This window comes from Protomyctophum parallelum, assembly GCF_964188405.1.
Source record: "Protomyctophum parallelum genome assembly, chromosome: 3".
In the NCBI taxonomy this organism is placed as follows: Eukaryota; Metazoa; Chordata; class Actinopteri; order Myctophiformes; family Myctophidae; genus Protomyctophum; species Protomyctophum parallelum.
This window is the reverse complement of record NC_139698.1, coordinates 34,586,225-34,605,742: the sequence shown is the minus strand read 5'-3', so window position 1 is coordinate 34,605,742 and position 19,518 is coordinate 34,586,225. Positions and strand designations below refer to the sequence as shown.

The 19,518-nt window shown below is 41.6% G+C and overlaps 1 protein-coding gene across 1 annotated transcript in view; it reads right to left on the bottom strand.

Moving 5' to 3' along the window:
• Nucleotides 1-19,518, bottom strand: part of LOC310855938 (CUB and sushi domain-containing protein 3-like) — a gene marked incomplete at its 5' end in the record, with an annotated part of 374,665 nt that overhangs the window by 176,210 nt on the left and 178,937 nt on the right. The gene's annotated exons all lie outside the window — the stretch shown is intronic.

The window sequence follows — 19,518 nt, the reverse complement described above, 5'->3', positions numbered from 1 at the left end:
GTTGACAACTTCAAATGAAAAGGTCTTACAATCAGCAGGGGACCCCATTATCATCTGAATTGCTCAAACTAAGGAATTGATGTTTAAAATAATAATAGTGAAGGCTGTGCATTCGTGGCAAAATATGCACAACGTCTTGCAATGTTGTGTGCACTGCAGAAGTATGTGTTGATTAAGTCTCAGTGTTCAATGGGGACTGTGTGTGTGTGTGTGTGTGTGTGTGTGTGGTCTGTTCGTGCGTGGGGATATCTTCTGTTCCTCTGTCATGCATCTCAAAAACCTTCCTCTGTGCCCTCACGCACGCTTGCATCAGCACTGATTCATTCAGTCATCCGTGGTCCATCCTACAGCTGCATCATATCCAGGCGCATTACAGTATCTTAAGCCGCTAATGATGTCGCTAATTTGCAGAGCCTCTTAATGCAGTCGCCTCAGACCTCACGGACCGAGCCAGCAGGTGGGGGAGTCTCGACTGTAAACAAACACACTCTCATTTGTTGGAGTGAAGCTGTCACCAGCTGCTCCGAACCCCATGTGGCTAACACAATGCACATGTCACACCATTCCACCGAGTGGCGGGGGAGGAGGCACAGAGGCGAGCAGAGGCTGTAATGTTGAGATTGATAAACAATTAATCTAAGTTTGGTTGTTGGAGCCGCACAAGGCATGTAATCAAACATCTGTGGTGACAGGCAAGCAGGAATTCAATCCAGACTGATCTGTCAAACCTTCCGTGACGTAGTGCTGTGTGAGAAAGGTGCACACTGCACACCATGAGATCATCAACCTGCCAGCTATAAAAACTTCAAAGCCTTATTTTATACTTTGTTGTACAATGGTGTCTCATCTAAAAAAAGTCAGTCTACAAGCTCACAACACGTTGTAATGTGCTATGAGCTTGTAGATGGACCCTTTGTTTGCCATTGTTGTGCCATTGTCAACATATGGAATGTCAGAACAGGTCAGCTCCATATATGGAGATCTAAGGGTTTGAGGTCAGATGTTGAGTTGCCGGCTCCATATATGCAGATCTAGGTGATGATCCAGTCTTCTCCATGACGGCCATATACAGTATATTGGCGTGACGTGTCATGAGGCGTGAGGGACTGATGGCCATATATGGTGGCGTGACTGACGGATCGACAAAATCACGGGTTTTCATATTAATTACCAAACCTTTTTGGCCGTGTTCCCCCTGTTACCTCCTGACCTAGCTGACGCACCCCCCTACATGGAAATAAAATTGGCATAAGCTATATATTTCCTATATAACACATATGTACATATATGAACCTGAATATGGCATATATACTGTATGCAGCATAGGCTATATTATATTTATAATAAAACTATAGCACCACCATTAGCCACACCTCCTAGAAGACGCTGGCGCACCACAAGGGGTGCACGCACCACAGTTTGGGAACCACTGGTCTATACTAATAAGTTAATGGAATACGTTGGACATATCCAACTTATCAGAGGTACTGGTACAGTACATGATGGAATTCTCTTCATTTTTGGTACTGCAAACAAACACTGGATTCAATTTCTCAGAACCTGAGATGTACAATGGTGACTTTGGCGTGATATTTACATTACTGTGTTTTCAACTGACATTTGGGTGAATGGAACTGTTAAACCCCCCAACACAGCATGCCCTTTCAATGGGGCAGCAGCACAAGCCTGTCTTAAACCTTTAGCTTGCCACGTCACCAAATCAAGGCTGAGAGTATAACCCAAATGTTTAAAAGAACATCTTTAGAGCCCCAAGATTATTAGGTAAGGTAAGGTATTTTTTTATTTATAAAGCGCATTTCAAAACAAATGTCACAAGGTGCTGTACAATAAATAAAATGAAATGAAGAGCAACACATAGATCAACAATAAAATAAAAATCACACCAGTGTGAACCGAGTGGTGCAACTCCCGTCTATTGGTTCTCTGTATCGTTCCAATTTGTATCGTTCCAATTTCTTCTCTGTATCGTTCCAATTTCTTCTCTGTATCGTTCCAATTTCCACCACTCATGCTCATGGTTACACAGGGGTACACAGGTACACAGGTACACGGACATTGCAAGCTGGATGTAGGAGTGGTTGCACCACTCAAAAAAACACAATGACAGAGTAATAATACAAAAAAAGAAATATATATATAAACATGCAGTACCATATAGACAATATTACAGACCAAAGTGCTTTTGAAACAAATGGGTTTTTAGCAGCTTTTTAAACGTCTCGACAGATTCTGCCCTCCTTAGGGAAAGGGGTAATTCATTCCATAGGGAAGGGGCTACAACTTCAAAAGCTCTATAGCCTTTTGTTCTTAGTCTTGTATTAGGAACTTTGAGCAGGTCTTTACCTGAAGATCTCAGTGTTCTCACATTTGATATGGGGAACAATAGTTCACTTATGTACATGGGAGACAGCCCATGGAGAGCTTTAAAAGTGATTAATAAAAAATTAAAAACAATTCTGCAGTCAATTGGAAGCCAGTGTAAAGCAGCAAGCACAGGGGTGATATGAGACCTTCTAAAAGTGTTCGTTAAAAGTCTGGCAGCTGTATTCTGCACCAACTGGAGGCGATGTATTGAAGAGCGACTGAGGGTAGTGAATAATGAGTTACAAAGTCCAGCCGGGAAGAAATAAAAGCATGAATGAGTTGTTCCAGATCTCGAGGGGTTAAAAGCGACTTGATTTTGGAAATGTTTCTTAGCTGAAAGAAACAGGTTTGAACCATTTTTTTAATATGTGGCTCGAAATTCATTTGCTGGTCAAATAACACTCCTAGGTTTTTTTTAACTTTTGTGAAGTGTGCTGATGAAGGACCCAGGGACTGCTTTATGTCATTGCATAGGCCTATAGTATCTGGGCCTATGATAAGGACTTCAGTTTTGTCCGGGTTTAATTGGAGAAAGCTTTCTGCCATCCAGTCTTTAATGGAAGACAGACATTTTTTTTAAATAGACAATTTGCTATGATCAGAGGGTTTAAAAGAAAAATACAGCTGGGTGTCATCAGCATAACAGTGGTAAGACACATGATTAAAATGACTGATTAAAACACCAAGTGGAAGCATGTATAAAGAAAATAAAATGGGACCAAGAATTTAACCTTGGGGCACGCCATGTTTTAACTGTGCAGAGGAAGAGACATGATCATTTATAGCCACAGCAGCACTCCTGTAGTGCAAACATAGTAAATATGTACCTACTGTACTGTATATCAGTAGGATTCATCCTTTGGGGAACACGAATGTGATCAACAACATCCGTGGCAATCCAGAGAGGTTTTTCAGGTATAGTGTTTGGGACCAGAATGCAATGAGGTTGCAATAACAATAGCACACATACTCCCAGATGTGTGTGGGCTCCTGCAAGTCCCCATGCAGTTGCAAATGAGCACTGGGTTCTTAATCAACATGGCTTAGATTAAATTCTTCAGAGCACAAACATGATGTACTGTAGAACCACCATTGTCATGTAAAGACTGTAGTTCACCTGTTCAATATCTTTTCTCCTCAACAGTGTGATCATGAATCCTTCCAAGCTCCTTTAAATCCATATAAAATCTGAACTAGCCTTTCATGTTATCTGGCCTAGCTTAACTTTGTTTGATTTGTATGCCATTACAATGCACTGTCCATATCACACTGTAGGTCATGATAAATTTGTGCTCAAGTAAATGCAATGCATGCTCTCTTTTGATATTTTTCCATATTACCCCCAATTTAGTCATTGCTAATACTCCCATTTATATAGTCCCTTTCAATACAAACAGTCAATATCTGTTGTCTGGTGTATAGACAACCACGTCTCCTCCACTACACATGCAGTCGCCAGCCGCTCCTTTTCACCTGAAACTAGGTTTCACCAGGAGGCCATAACATGTGTGGAAAAACATGGTAGGCCTATACCTTATAATTCCACACATGATAATATATCTCCTGATTGTTATAAGATGTCAACAATCTCCGGCAGCATTCATATGTTCTGGCTTTGCCCCTCTATACACAACTATTGGACTGAGATCTTTCTTAGTTTCATTCCATATCGGAGATAGTGGGGCAAAGAGTGGAGCCTGGGTGCTCTGTTTGGGGTTTTCTCCTCACTGCCCTCGCTCTCTAAATTGGAAAAAGGATGTTTTAGCTTTGGTCACTGCTAGGAGATTAATTTTGATGAATTGGAAATCCCCTACTTACCTATCACACTCACTGGATAAGAGATATCTTGTACTGTCTAAATCTAGAAAAGATTAGGTTCTCAAGTGGCTCCTCCAATAAGTTTAGGAAGGTATGGAGTCCATTATTTCAATTTGTCCAGAATTGAAATCCATCCCTGATAGAGTAGCCTATACGTCAGGTCTGGTGGAGCGTTTATTTGACGGGCTTGCTGTGGTGTGGGTGCTGTGTTGTTATGCAGATTATAGATTTGTCATGGACATGTACTGTTTGACTGATGTTGTTTCAGTCTGTCTGAAACAACAGATCTGTCTCTGTTTATCTGTTTCATTCATTCATGTAGGCCGAAACGTTCATTATTGTCGTCATTATTGTATGTCAGTGTTTTATGGTAGTTGTATTTATACAACGTAGTTTCAGTGGAGACCACCCTCTGCTTAACACTGCCACTCTGTTCTCCATCACCTCCCGCCTTCACTCAACTGGCCACTCCCCATTCACAATCACCCGTATCCACTACACCTGCCTCCTCTCACCACAGCCAATCCTGGTGCAATCACCACAACCACTCACAGTCACAACCCGTTTGGGTTGTGACTGTGAGTACTGCGCTTGTAGATCGGCCATTTTTGCTATCCTCCTCCACCCCAACCTCCTCCTTCCGCCTCGATTCTCTAAGAATCCAGGGGGCAGTGACGGAGCGGGGATGACCAACCGCTCATTCCGAGTAGAGCAAAGATGGCTGTCCAATCCAGAGACTACGCCCCCACCCTGAGTCTCGCCCTACCATGGGTTCCTCACTCCGTTCCACATTCATCTCATTATGTTTCAATAAACTGTTAAACTTAAGTAGAGGTGTGGTCTCTTACTAGTGAAAACTAAATAAAACACTGGAGCTGGACTTCCTCTTCTTCTACATCATTCATTCAACCTGTATGTTTTGAGTTTGTAGGTGTTAATGTAATTATTATTAACACATTTATAATATTGGCAGCAGTGTCACAGTGTGATCTCACTTTCTCAGCTTGTATTAATCAGAGTGTTAATTTGTGCAACTTGTAGTATGACTGATGATTATCATACCAAAACGGATTTAAATGACTAACTGGTGCAAGTGGTGTCGTGAATGAGTTGTCAAAAATGTGCTATTAATTATGCTATTGACTAATTGCTTTCATACCAAACAAAGTTTTAATCAGCCAATAATTGAATATGGGTTATTGGAGATGGTAAGTGTACAGCAGTCAAATATCCCTCTCAGACTACGGCTCCAGAATACTATTAATCATGGTGTACATGCGATGATAATAAGTGGTGTGCATCTTTCTATTACAAGGCAATCCCATACGTATCTAGATAGATGGGCTACGATACAATTCAGGGACGATATTGCGTATGATGCGTTCTCCTACAGTATGATGCGTTCTCCTACAGTATGATGTGTTCTCCTACAGTATGATGTGTTCTCCTACAGTATGATGCGTTCTCCTACAGTATGATGTGTTCTCCTACAGTATGATGCGTTCTCCTACAGTATGATGCGTTCTCCTACAGTATGATGCGTTCTCCTACAGTATGATGCGTTCTACTACAGTATGATGCGTTCTACTACAGTATGATGCGTTCTACTACAGTATGATGCGTTCTCCTACAGTATGATGCGTTCTCCTACAGTATGATGTGTTCTCCTACAGTATGATGCGTTCTCCTACAGTATGATGCGTTCTACTACAGTATGATGCGTTCTCCTACAGTATGATGCGTTCTCCTACAGTATGATGCGTTCTCCTACAGTATGATGCGTTCTCCTACAGTATGATGTGTTCTCCTACAGTATGATGCGTTCTCCTACAGTATGATGCGTTCTCCTACAGTATGATGCGTTCTCCTACAGTATGATGCGTTCTCCTACAGTATGATGTGTTCTCCTACAGTATGATGTGTTCTCCTACAGTATGATGCGTTCTCCTACAGTATGATGCGTTCTACTACAGTATGATGCGTTCTCCTACAGTATGATGCGTTCTCCTACAGTATGATGTGTTCTCCTACAGTATGATGTGTTCTCCTACAGTATGATGCGTTCTCCTACAGTATGATGCGTTCTCCTACAGTATGATGCGTTCTCCTACAGTATGATGCGTTCTACTACAGTATGATGCGTTCTCCTACAGTATGATGCGTTCTCCTACAGTATGATGTGTTCTCCTACAGTATGATGTGTTCTCCTACAGTATGATGTGTTCTACTACAGTATGATGCGTTCTCCTACAGTATGATGCGTTCTACTACAGTATGATGTGTTCTACTACAGTATGATGCGTTCTCCTACAGTATGATGCGTTCTCCTACAGTATGATGTGTTCTCCTACAGTATGATGCGTTCTACTACAGTATGATGCGTTCTACTACAGTATGATGCGTTCTCCTACAGTATGATGCGTTCTCCTACAGTATGATGCGTTCTCCTACAGTATGATGCGTTCTACTACAGTATGATGTGTTCTCCTACAGTATGATGTGTTCTACTACAGTATGATGCGTTCTACTACAGTATGATGCGTTCTCCTACAGTATGATGCGTTCTACTACAGTATGATGCGTTCTCCTACAGTATGATGCGTTCTCCTACAGTATGATGCGTTCTCCTACAGTATGATGCGTTCTCCTACAGTATGATGCGTTCTCCTACAGTATGATGCGTTCTACTACAGTATGATGCGTTCTCCTACAGTATGATGCGTTCTCCTACAGTATGATGTGTTCTACTACAGTATGATGCGTTCTACTACAGTATGATGCGTTCTACTACAGTATGATGCGTTCTACTACAGTATGATGCGTTCTCCTACAGTATGATGCGTTCTCCTACAGTATGATGTGTTCTACTACAGTATGATGCGTTCTCCTACAGTATGATGCGTTCTCCTACAGTATGATGCGTTCTACTACAGTATGATGTGTTCTCCTACAGTATGATGCGTTCTCCTACAGTATGATGCGTTCTACTACAGTATGATGCGTTCTCCTACAGTATGATGCGTTCTACTACAGTATGATGCGTTCTCCTACAGTATGATGTGTTCTCCTACAGTATGATGCGTTCTACTACAGTATGATGCGTTCTACTACAGTATGATGCGTTCTCCTACAGTATGATGCGTTCTACTACAGTATGATGCGTTCTACTACAGTATGATGCGTTCTACTACAGTATGATGCGTTCTACTACAGTATGATGCGTTCTACTACAGTATGATGCGTTCTCCTACAGTATGATGCGTTCTACTACAGTATGATGCGTTCTACTACAGTATGATGCGTTCTCCTACAGTATGATGCGTTCTACTACAGTATGATGCGTTCTCCTACAGTATGATGCGTTCTACTACAGTATGATGCGTTCTACTACAGTATGATGCGTTCTACTACAGTATGATGCGTTCTCCTACAGTATGATGCGTTCTACTACAGTATGATGCGTTCTCCTACAGTATGATGCGTTCTACTACAGTATGATGTGTTCTACTACAGTATGATGTGTTCTACTACAGTATGATGCGTTCTCCTACAGTATGATGCGTTCTCCTACAGTATGATGCGTTCTACTACAGTATGATGCGTTCTACTACAGTATGATGCGTTCTACTACAGTATGATGCGTTCTCCTACAGTATGATGCGTTCTCCTACAGTATGATGCGTTCTCCTACAGTATGATGCGTTCTCCTACAGTATGATGCGTTCTCCTACAGTATGATGCGTTCTCCTACAGTATGATGTGTTCTACTACAGTATGATGTGTTCTCCTACAGTATGATGCGTTCTACTACAGTATGATGCGTTCTACTACAGTATGATGCGTTCTACTACAGTATGATGCGTTCTCCTACAGTATGATGCGTTCTCCTACATTATGATGCGTTCTACTACAGTATGATGCGTTCTCCTACAGTATGATGCGTTCTACTACAGTATGATGCGTTCTACTACAGTATGATGCGTTCTACTACAGTATGATGTGTTCTACTACAGTATGATGCGTTCTACTACAGTATGATGCGTTCTACTACAGTATGATGCGTTCTCCTACAGTATGATGCGTTCTCCTACAGTATGATGCGTTCTACTACAGTATGATGCGTTCTCCTACAGTATGATGCGTTCTCCTACAGTATGATGCGTTCTCCTACAGTATGATGCGTTCTCCTACAGTATGATGCGTTCTCCTACAGTATGATGTGTTCTCCTACAGTATGATGTGTTCTCCTACAGTATGATGTGTTCTACTACAGTATGATGCGTTCTACTACAGTATGATGCGTTCTACTACAGTATGATGTGTTCTACTACAGTATGATGTGTTCTACTACAGTATGATGTGTTCTACTACAGTATGATGCGTTCTCCTACAGTATGATGCGTTCTACTACAGTATGATGCGTTCTACTACAGTATGATGCGTTCTACTACAGTATGATGCGTTCTACTACAGTATGATGCGTTCTACTACAGTATGATGTGTTCTACTACAGTATGATGTGTTCTACTACAGTATGATGTGTTCTCCTACAGTATGATGCGTTCTACTACAGTATGATGCGTTCTACTACAGTATGATGCGTTCTACTACAGTATGATGCGTTCTACTACAGTATGATGCGTTCTCCTACAGTATGATGCGTTCTCCTACAGTATGATGCGTTCTCCTACAGTATGATGCGTTCTACTACAGTATGATGCGTTCTACTACAGTATGATGCGTTCTACTACAGTATGATGCGTTCTACTACAGTATGATGTGTTCTACTACAGTATGATGTGTTCTACTACAGTATGATGCGTTCTCCTACAGTATGATGCGTTCTCCTACAGTATGATGCGTTCTACTACAGTATGATGCGTTCTACTACAGTATGATGCGTTCTCCTACAGTATGATGCGTTCTACTACAGTATGATGCGTTCTCCTACAGTATGATGCGTTCTACTACAGTATGATGCGTTCTCCTACAGTATGATGTGTTCTCCTACAGTATGATGCGTTCTACTACAGTATGATGCGTTCTCCTACAGTATGATGTGTTCTACTACAGTATGATGCGTTCTCCTACAGTATGATGTGTTCTACTACAGTATGATGCGTTCTCCTACAGTATGATGCGTTCTACTACAGTATGATGCGTTCTCCTACAGTATGATGCGTTCTCCTACAGTATGATGCGTTCTACTACAGTATGATGTGTTCTCCTACAGTATGATGCGTTCTACTACAGTGTGATGTGTTCTACTACAGTATGATGCGTTCTCCTACAGTATGATGCGTTCTCCTACAGTATGATGTGTTCTACTACAGTATGATGTGTTCTACTACAGTATGATGCGTTCTCCTACAGTATGATGCGTTCTCCTACAGTATGATGCGTTCTACTACAGTATGATGCGTTCTCCTACAGTATGATGCGTTCTACTACAGTATGATGCGTTCTCCTACAGTATGATGCGTTCTCCTACAGTATGATGCGTTCTCCTACAGTATGATGCGTTCTCCTACAGTATGATGCGTTCTCCTACAGTATGATGTGTTCTCCTACAGTATGATGCGTTCTCCTACAGTATGATGCGTTCTACTACAGTATGATGCGTTCTCCTACAGTATGATGTGTTCTCCTACAGTATGATGTGTTCTCCTACAGTATGATGTGTTCTCCTACAGTATGATGCGTTCTCCTACAGTATGATGTGTTCTCCTACAGTATGATGTGTTCTCCTACAGTATGATGTGTTCTCCTACAGTATGATGTGTTCTCCTACAGTATGATGCGTTCTCCTACAGTATGATGTGTTCTCCTACAGTATGATGTGTTCTACTACAGTATGATGTGTTCTCCTACAGTATGATGTGTTCTCCTACAGTATGATGTGTTCTCCTACAGTATGATGCGTTCTCCTACAGTATGATGTGTTCTCCTACAGTATGATGCGTTCTCCTACAGTATGATGTGTTCTCCTACAGTATGATGCGTTCTCCTACAGTATGATGCGTTCTCCTACAGTATGATGCGTTCTCCTACAGTATGATGTGTTCTCCTACAGTATGATGCGTTCTCCTACAGTATGATGCGTTCTCCTACAGTATGATGCGTTCTACTACAGTATGATGCGTTCTCCTACAGTATGATGCGTTCTACTACAGTATGATGCGTTCTCCTACAGTATGATGCGTTCTACTACAGTATGATGCGTTCTCCTACAGTATGATGCGTTCTACTACAGTATGATGCGTTCTCCTACAGTATGATGCGTTCTCCTACAGTATGATGTGTTCTCCTACAGTATGATGCGTTCTCCTACAGTATGATGCGTTCTCCTACAGTATGATGTGTTCTCCTACAGTATGATGCGTTCTACTACAGTATGATGCGTTCTCCTACAGTATGATGTGTTCTACTACAGTATGATGCGTTCTCCTACAGTATGATGCGTTCTCCTACAGTATGATGTGTTCTCCTACAGTATGATGCGTTCTCCTACAGTATGATGCGTTCTCCTACAGTATGATGTGTTCTCCTACAGTATGATGCGTTCTACTACAGTATGATGTGTTCTCCTACAGTATGATGTGTTCTCCTACAGTATGATGTGTTCTACTACAGTATGATGCGTTCTACTACAGTATGATGCGTTCTCCTACAGTATGATGCGTTCTACTACAGTATGATGCGTTCTCCTACAGTATGATGCGTTCTCCTACAGTATGATGCGTTCTACTACAGTATGATGCGTTCTCCTACAGTATGATGCGTTCTACTACAGTATGATGCGTTCTCCTACAGTATGATGCGTTCTACTACAGTATGATGCGTTCTCCTACAGTATGATGCGTTCTCCTACAGTATGATGCGTTCTCCTACAGTATGATGCGTTCTACTACAGTATGATGCGTTCTACTACAGTATGATGCGTTCTACTACAGTATGATGCGTTCTCCTACAGTATGATGCGTTCTCCTACAGTATGATGTGTTCTACTACAGTATGATGCGTTCTCCTACAGTATGATGTGTTCTACTACAGTATGATGCGTTCTACTACAGTATGATGTGTTCTACTACAGTATGATGCGTTCTACTACAGTATGATGCGTTCTCCTACAGTATGATGTGTTCTACTACAGTATGATACGTTCTACTACAGTATGATGTGTTCTACTACAGTATGATGTGTTCTACTACAGTATGATGTGTTCTACTACAGTATGATGTGTTCTACTACAGTATGATGCGTTCTACTACAGTATGATGCGTTCTACTACAGTATGATGTGTTCTACTACAGTATGATGCGTTCTACTACAGTATGATGTGTTCTAAAACAGTATGATACGTTCTACTACAGTATGATGCGTTCTACTACAGTATGATGTGTTCTACTACAGTATGATGCGTTCTCCTACAGTATGATGCGTTCTCCTACAGTATGATGCGTTCTCCTACAGTATGATGCGTTCTCCTACAGTATGATGTGTTCTACTACAGTATGATGCGTTCTCCTACAGTATGATGCGTTCTCCTACAGTATGATGCGTTCTCCTACAGTATGATGCGTTCTCCTACAGTATGATGCGTTCTCCTACAGTATGATGTGTTCTCCTACAGTATGATGTGTTCTCCTACAGTATGATGCGTTCTCCTACAGTATGATGTGTTCTCCTACAGTATGATGTGTTCTCCTACAGTATGATGTGTTCTCCTACAGTATGATGCGTTCTCCTACAGTATGATGTGTTCTCCTACAGTATGATGCGTTCTCCTACAGTATGATGCGTTCTCCTACAGTATGATGTGTTCTCCTACAGTATGATGTGTTCTCCTACAGTATGATGCGTTCTCCTACAGTATGATGTGTTCTCCTACAGTATGATGTGTTCTCCTACAGTATGATGTGTTCTCCTACAGTATGATGTGTTCTACTACAGTATGATGTGTTCTCCTACAGTATGATGTGTTCTCCTACAGTATGATGTGTTCTCCTACAGTATGATGTGTTCTCCTACAGTATGATGTGTTCTACTACAGTATGATGCGTTCTACTACAGTATGATGTGTTCTACTACAGTATGATACGTTCTACTACAGTATGATGCGTTCTACTACAGTATGATGTGTTCTACTACAGTATGATGTGTTCTACTACAGTATGATGCGTTCTCCTACAGTATGATGCGTTCTCCTACAGTATGATGCGTTCTCCTACAGTATGATGTGTTCTACTACAGTATGATGCGTTCTCCTACAGTATGATGTGTTCTCCTACAGTATGATACGTTCTCCTACAGTATGATGCGTTCTCCTACAGTATGATGCGTTCTCCTACAGTATGATGTGTTCTCCTACAGTATGATGCGTTCTACTACAGTATGATGCGTTCTACTACAGTATGATGCGTTCTACTACAGTATGATGCGTTCTACTACAGTATGATGTGTTCTCCTACAGTATGATGCGTTCTACTACAGTATGATGTGTTCTACTACAGTATGATGCGTTCTACTACAGTATGATGTGTTCTACTACAGTATGATGCGTTCTCCTACAGTATGATGTGTTCTCCTACAGTATGATGCGTTCTCCTACAGTATGATGTGTTCTCCTACAGTATGATGCGTTCTCCTACAGTATGATGTGTTCTACTACAGTATGATGTGTTCTCCTACAGTATGATGCGTTCTACTACAGTATGATGCGTTCTCCTACAGTATGATGTGTTCTCCTACAGTATGATGCGTTCTCCTACAGTATGATGTGTTCTCCTACAGTATGATGCGTTCTCCTACAGTATGATGTGTTCTCCTACAGTATGATGCGTTCTCCTACAGTATGATGTGTTCTCCTACAGTATGATGCGTTCTCCTACAGTATGATGCGTTCTCCTACAGTATGATGCGTTCTCCTACAGTATGATGTGTTCTCCTACAGTATGATGTGTTCTACTACAGTATGATGCGTTCTACTACAGTATGATGTGTTCTCCTACAGTATGATGTGTTCTACTACAGTATGATGCGTTCTCCTACAGTATGATGTGTTCTCCTACAGTATGATGCGTTCTACTACAGTATGATGCGTTCTCCTACAGTATGATGCGTTCTCCTACAGTATGATGTGTTCTACTACAGTATGATGTGTTCTCCTACAGTATGATGTGTTCTACTACAGTATGATGTGTTCTACTACAGTATGATGCGTTCTCCTACAGTATGATGTGTTCTCCTACAGTATGATGCGTTCTCCTACAGTATGATGCGTTCTCCTACAGTATGATGCGTTCTCCTACAGTATGATGTGTTCTCCTACAGTATGATGCGTTCTCCTACAGTATGATGCGTTCTACTACAGTATGATGTGTTCTCCTACAGTATGATGCGTTCTCCTACAGTATGATGCGTTCTCCTACAGTATGATGCGTTCTCCTACAGTATGATGCGTTCTCCTACAGTATGATGTGTTCTCCTACAGTATGATGCGTTCTACTACAGTATGATGCGTTCTCCTACAGTATGATGCGTTCTCCTACAGTATGATGCGTTCTCCTACAGTATGATGCGTTCTCCTACAGTATGATGCGTTCTCCTACAGTATGATGTGTTCTACTACAGTATGATGTGTTCTCCTACAGTATGATGCGTTCTCCTACAGTATGATGCGTTCTACTACAGTATGATGCGTTCTACTACAGTATGATGCGTTCTCCTACAGTATGATGCGTTCTCCTACAGTATGATGCGTTCTCCTACAGTATGATGCGTTCTCCTACAGTATGATGCGTTCTACTACAGTATGATGTGTTCTCCTACAGTATGATGCGTTCTCCTACAGTATGATGCGTTCTACTACAGTATGATGCGTTCTCCTACAGTATGATGCGTTCTCCTACAGTATGATGCGTTCTACTACAGTATGATGCGTTCTCCTACAGTATGATGCGTTCTACTACAGTATGATGCGTTCTCCTACAGTATGATGCGTTCTCCTACAGTATGATGCGTTCTACTACAGTATGATGCGTTCTACTACAGTATGATGCGTTCTACTACAGTATGATGCGTTCTACTACAGTATGATGCGTTCTACTACAGTATGATGTGTTCTACTACAGTATGATGTGTTCTACTACAGTATGATGTGTTCTCCTACAGTATGATGTGTTCTACTACAGTATGATGTGTTCTCCTACAGTATGATGCGTTCTACTACAGTATGATGCGTTCTCCTACAGTATGATGCGTTCTACTACAGTATGATGTGTTCTACTACAGTATGATGCGTTCTCCTACAGTATGATGTGTTCTACTACAGTATGATGCGTTCTCCTACAGTATGATGCGTTCTACTACAGTATGATGTGTTCTCCTACAGTATGATGCGTTCTACTACAGTATGATGTGTTCTCCTACAGTATGATGCGTTCTCCTACAGTATGATGTGTTCTCCTACAGTATGATGCGTTCTCCTACAGTATGATGCGTTCTCCTACAGTATGATGCGTTCTACTACAGTATGATGCGTTCTACTACAGTATGATGCGTTCTCCTACAGTATGATGCGTTCTACTACAGTATGATGTGTTCTACTACAGTATGATGCGTTCTCCTACAGTATGATGCGTTCTACTACAGTATGATGCGTTCTCCTACAGTATGATGCGTTCTACTACAGTATGATGCGTTCTACTACAGTATGATGCGTTCTACTACAGTATGATGCGTTCTCCTACAGTATGATGTGTTCTCCTACAGTATGATGTGTTCTCCTACAGTATGATGCGTTCTCCTACAGTATGATGTGTTCTCCTACAGTATGATGCGTTCTACTACAGTATGATGCGTTCTCCTACAGTATGATGCGTTCTACTACAGTATGATGCGTTCTCCTACAGTATGATGCGTTCTCCTACAGTATGATGCGTTCTCCTACAGTATGATGCGTTCTCCTACAGTATGATGCGTTCTCCTACAGTATGATGCGTTCTCCTATAGTATGATGCGTTCTCCTACAGTATGATGCGTTCTCCTACAGTATGATGCGTTCTACTACAGTATGATGTGTTCTCCTACAGTATGATGCGTTCTCCTACAGTATGATGCGTTCTCCTACAGTATGATGCGTTCTCCTACAGTATGATGCGTTCTCCTACAGTATGATGCGTTCTCCTACAGTATGATGCGTTCTCCTACAGTATGATGTGTTCTCCTACAGTATGATGCGTTCTCCTACAGTATGATGTGTTCTCCTACAGTATGATGCGTTCTCCTACAGTATGATGTGTTCTCCTACAGTATGATGCGTTCTCCTACAGTATGATGCGTTCTCCTACAGTATGATGCGTTCTCCTACAGTATGATGCGTTCTCCTACAGTATGATGTGTTCTCCTACAGTATGATGTGTTCTCCTACAGTATGATGCGTTCTCCTACAGTATGATGCGTTCTCCTACAGTATGATGTGTTCTACTACAGTATGATGCGTTCTCCTACAGTATGATGCGTTCTACTACAGTATGATGCGTTCTCCTACAGTATGATGCGTTCTACTACAGTATGATGCGTTCTCCTACAGTATGATGCGTTCTACTACAGTATGATGCGTTCTCCTACAGTATGATGCGTTCTCCTACAGTATGATGCGTTCTCCTACAGTATGATGCGTTCTCCTACAGTATGATGCGTTCTACTACAGTATGATGCGTTCTCCTACAGTATGATGCGTTCTACTACAGTATGATGTGTTCTCCTACAGTATGATGCGTTCTCCTACAGTATGATGCGTTCTCCTACAGTATGATGCGTTCTCCTACAGTATGATGCGTTCTCCTACAGTATGATGCGTTCTCCTACAGTATGATGCGTTCTCCTACAGTATGATGCGTTCTACTACAGTATGATGCGTTCTACTACAGTATGATGCGTTCTCCTACAGTATGATGCGTTCTCCTACAGTATGATGCGTTCTCCTACAGTATGATGCGTTCTCCTACAGTATGATGCGTTCTCCTACAGTATGATGCGTTCTACTACAGTATGATGCGTTCTCCTACAGTATGATGCGTTCTCCTACAGTATGATGCGTTCTACTACAGTATGATGCGTTCTCCTACAGTATGATGCGTTCTCCTACAGTATGATGCGTTCTCCTACAGTATGATGCGTTCTCCTACAGTATGATGCGTTCTACTACAGTATGATGCGTTCTACTACAGTATGATGCGTTCTCCTACAGTATGATGCGTTCTCCTACAGTATGATGCGTTCTCCTACAGTATAATGCGTTCTCCTACAGTATGATGCGTTCTCCTACAGTATGATGCGTTCTACTACAGTATGATGCGTTCTCCTACAGTATGATGCGTTCTCCTACAGTATGATGCGTTCTCCTACAGTATGATGCGTTCTCCTACAGTATGATGCGTTCTACTACAGTATGATGCGTTCTCCTACAGTATGATGTGTTCTCCTACAGTATGATGTGTTCTCCTACAGTATGATGCGTTCTCCTACAGTATGATGTGTTCTACTACAGTATGATGTGTTCTACTACAGTATGATGTGTTCTACTACAGTATGATGTGTTCTCCTACAGTATGATGCGTTCTACTACAGTATGATGCGTTCTACTACAGTATGATGCGTTCTACTACAGTATGATGCGTTCTCCTACAGTATGATGCGTTCTCCTACAGTATGATGCGTTCTCCTACAGTATGATGCGTTCTCCTACAGTATGATGCGTTCTCCTACAGTATGATGCGTTCTACTACAGTATGATGTGTTCTCCTACAGTATGATGCGTTCTACTACAGTATGATGCGTTCTACTACAGTATGATGTGTTCTCCTACAGTATGATGCGTTCTCCTACAGTATGATGTGTTCTCCTACAGTATGATGCGTTCTCCTACAGTATGATGCGTTCTCCTACAGTATGATGTGTTCTCCTACAGTATGATGCGTTCTCCTACAGTATGATGCGTTCTACTACAGTATGATGTGTTCTCCTACAGTATGATGCGTTCTACTACAGTATGATGTGTTCTCCTACAGTATGATGCGTTCTACTACAGTATGATGCGTTCTCCTACAGTATGATGCGTTCTCCTACAGTATGATGTGTTCTCCTACAGTATGATGCGTTCTACTACAGTATGATGCGTTCTCCTACAGTATGATGCGTTCTCCTACAGTATGATGCGTTCTACTACAGTATGATGCGTTCTCCTACAGTATGATGCGTTCTCCTACAGTATGATGTGTTCTCCTACAGTATGATGCGTTCTCCTACAGTATGATGCGTTCTCCTACAGTATGATGCGTTCTCCTACAGTATGATGCGTTCTCCTACAGTATGATGCGTTCTCCTACAGTATGATGCGTTCTCCTACAGTATGATGCGTTCTACTACAGTATGATGCGTTCTCCTACAGTATGATGCGTTCTCCTACAGTATGATGCGTTCTACTACAGTATGATGCGTTCTCCTACAGTATGATGCGTTCTCCTACAGTATGATGTGTTCTCCTACAGTATGATGCGTTCTCCTACAGTATGATGCGTTCTCCTACAGTATGATGCGTTCTCCTACAGTATGATGCGTTCTCCTACAGTATGATGCGTTCTACTACAGTATGATGCGTTCTCCTACAGTATGATGCGTTCTACTACAGTATGATGTGTTCTCCTACAGTATGATGCGTTCTACTACAGTATGATGTGTTCTCCTACAGTATGATGCGTTCTCCTACAGTATGATGTGTTCTCCTACAGTATGATGTGTTCTCCTACAGTATGATGTGTTCTCCTACAGTATGATGCGTTCTCCTACAGTATGATGTCTTCTCCTACAGTATGATGCGTTCTCCTACAGTATGATGCGTTCTCCTACAGTATGATGTGTTCTCCTACAGTATGATGCGTTCTCCTACAGTATGATGCGTTCTCCTACAGTATGATGTGTTCTCCTACAGTATGATGCGTTCTCCTACAGTATGATGTGTTCTCCTACAGTATGATGCGTTCTCCTACAGTATGATGCGTTCTCCTACAGTATGATGCGTTCTACTACAGTTCTTAACATTTGTTTAATGTACACATTCATTTTCCACTGTGAATTAAAATAAACCAATTCTATAAAGGTGATTATCAATTGGATACATTATGGCTAAATTATATGGAAAAAAATTCATATATCAATGCAGCCAGTCCACACAGAAGAATCTCACACGTAAAGTTAGAATGCATGATCCAGACATGTACAGTATAACTTGCATTATTTGTTCACTACACAGTATGTCTTTTAGTTTGGATTAACCAATTATCTCCCAGCATAACTCAGTAACTGTAGTTATACCTATGCATACGCAATCACACGCACGCACGCACGCACACACACTTGCAGACGGTACATTTAAACTTAAATGGTACATTTAAATATGTATCTGAAAACATTGAGGCGAGAAATAAGCAATGCAGTAACAAAAGTGTCTCATCACTGCCTCTCTCTCACTGCCTCGCTCTGCATGACGAGACACAAACAGCTGTGCTACAGGCTGTGTGTGTAGATCCCACCGGTCCAAAAACCCTAGGGCATAAAACCCTAGGGCATAAAACCCTAGGGCATAAAACCCTAGGGCATAAAACCCTAGGGCATAGGCGACCTCAGCTAAGTTTCACCCGTTTCAATTGAACCGGGCCCCGCCCTCACAGTGCATGTTGTCACTCACAGAAAGCTGCCAAATAGACAGTGAAAAGCTGCCAGACTTAAATCGTATTCATTCACATAACTCATTACTTATCAACAGAATATATCAGTCATAGATAGACGTGTTTTGATGTGTTCAACGTAGATTCATCTTTGCCCATATACTGTACAGTATATATAACAGACAGAAGTGCAGACGTATTATCATATTCTAATAAGAAACAGTCTATCATGTGAAGTAAATGGCTCATGTACCCACAGACTTGAGTCAAATGCACACCATGGATAACGTGCTCGTCAATGCCATTGACAGCGCAGTGCAAATCTTCATAGAAACTGAATAAAATGCGTTTGTCCTCCTGTGGAATGAAACCTTGCGTTCATTGGCCAATGGCCATAATTCCACCCTACATGAACCAAATAATGTAAACTTTCTTGGTCTAGCAGGGCTGCATGTCGAGTTCAACGCAGACATGAGCAAACAGGTCAGAAAAAGACTGCAATTGGTTAAGGCACAACACGCCTCCCATTCCAGAGGAAAACAAAAACTAATTATGACGTCTTTAAGGCAGGAAATTGGGTTATGCA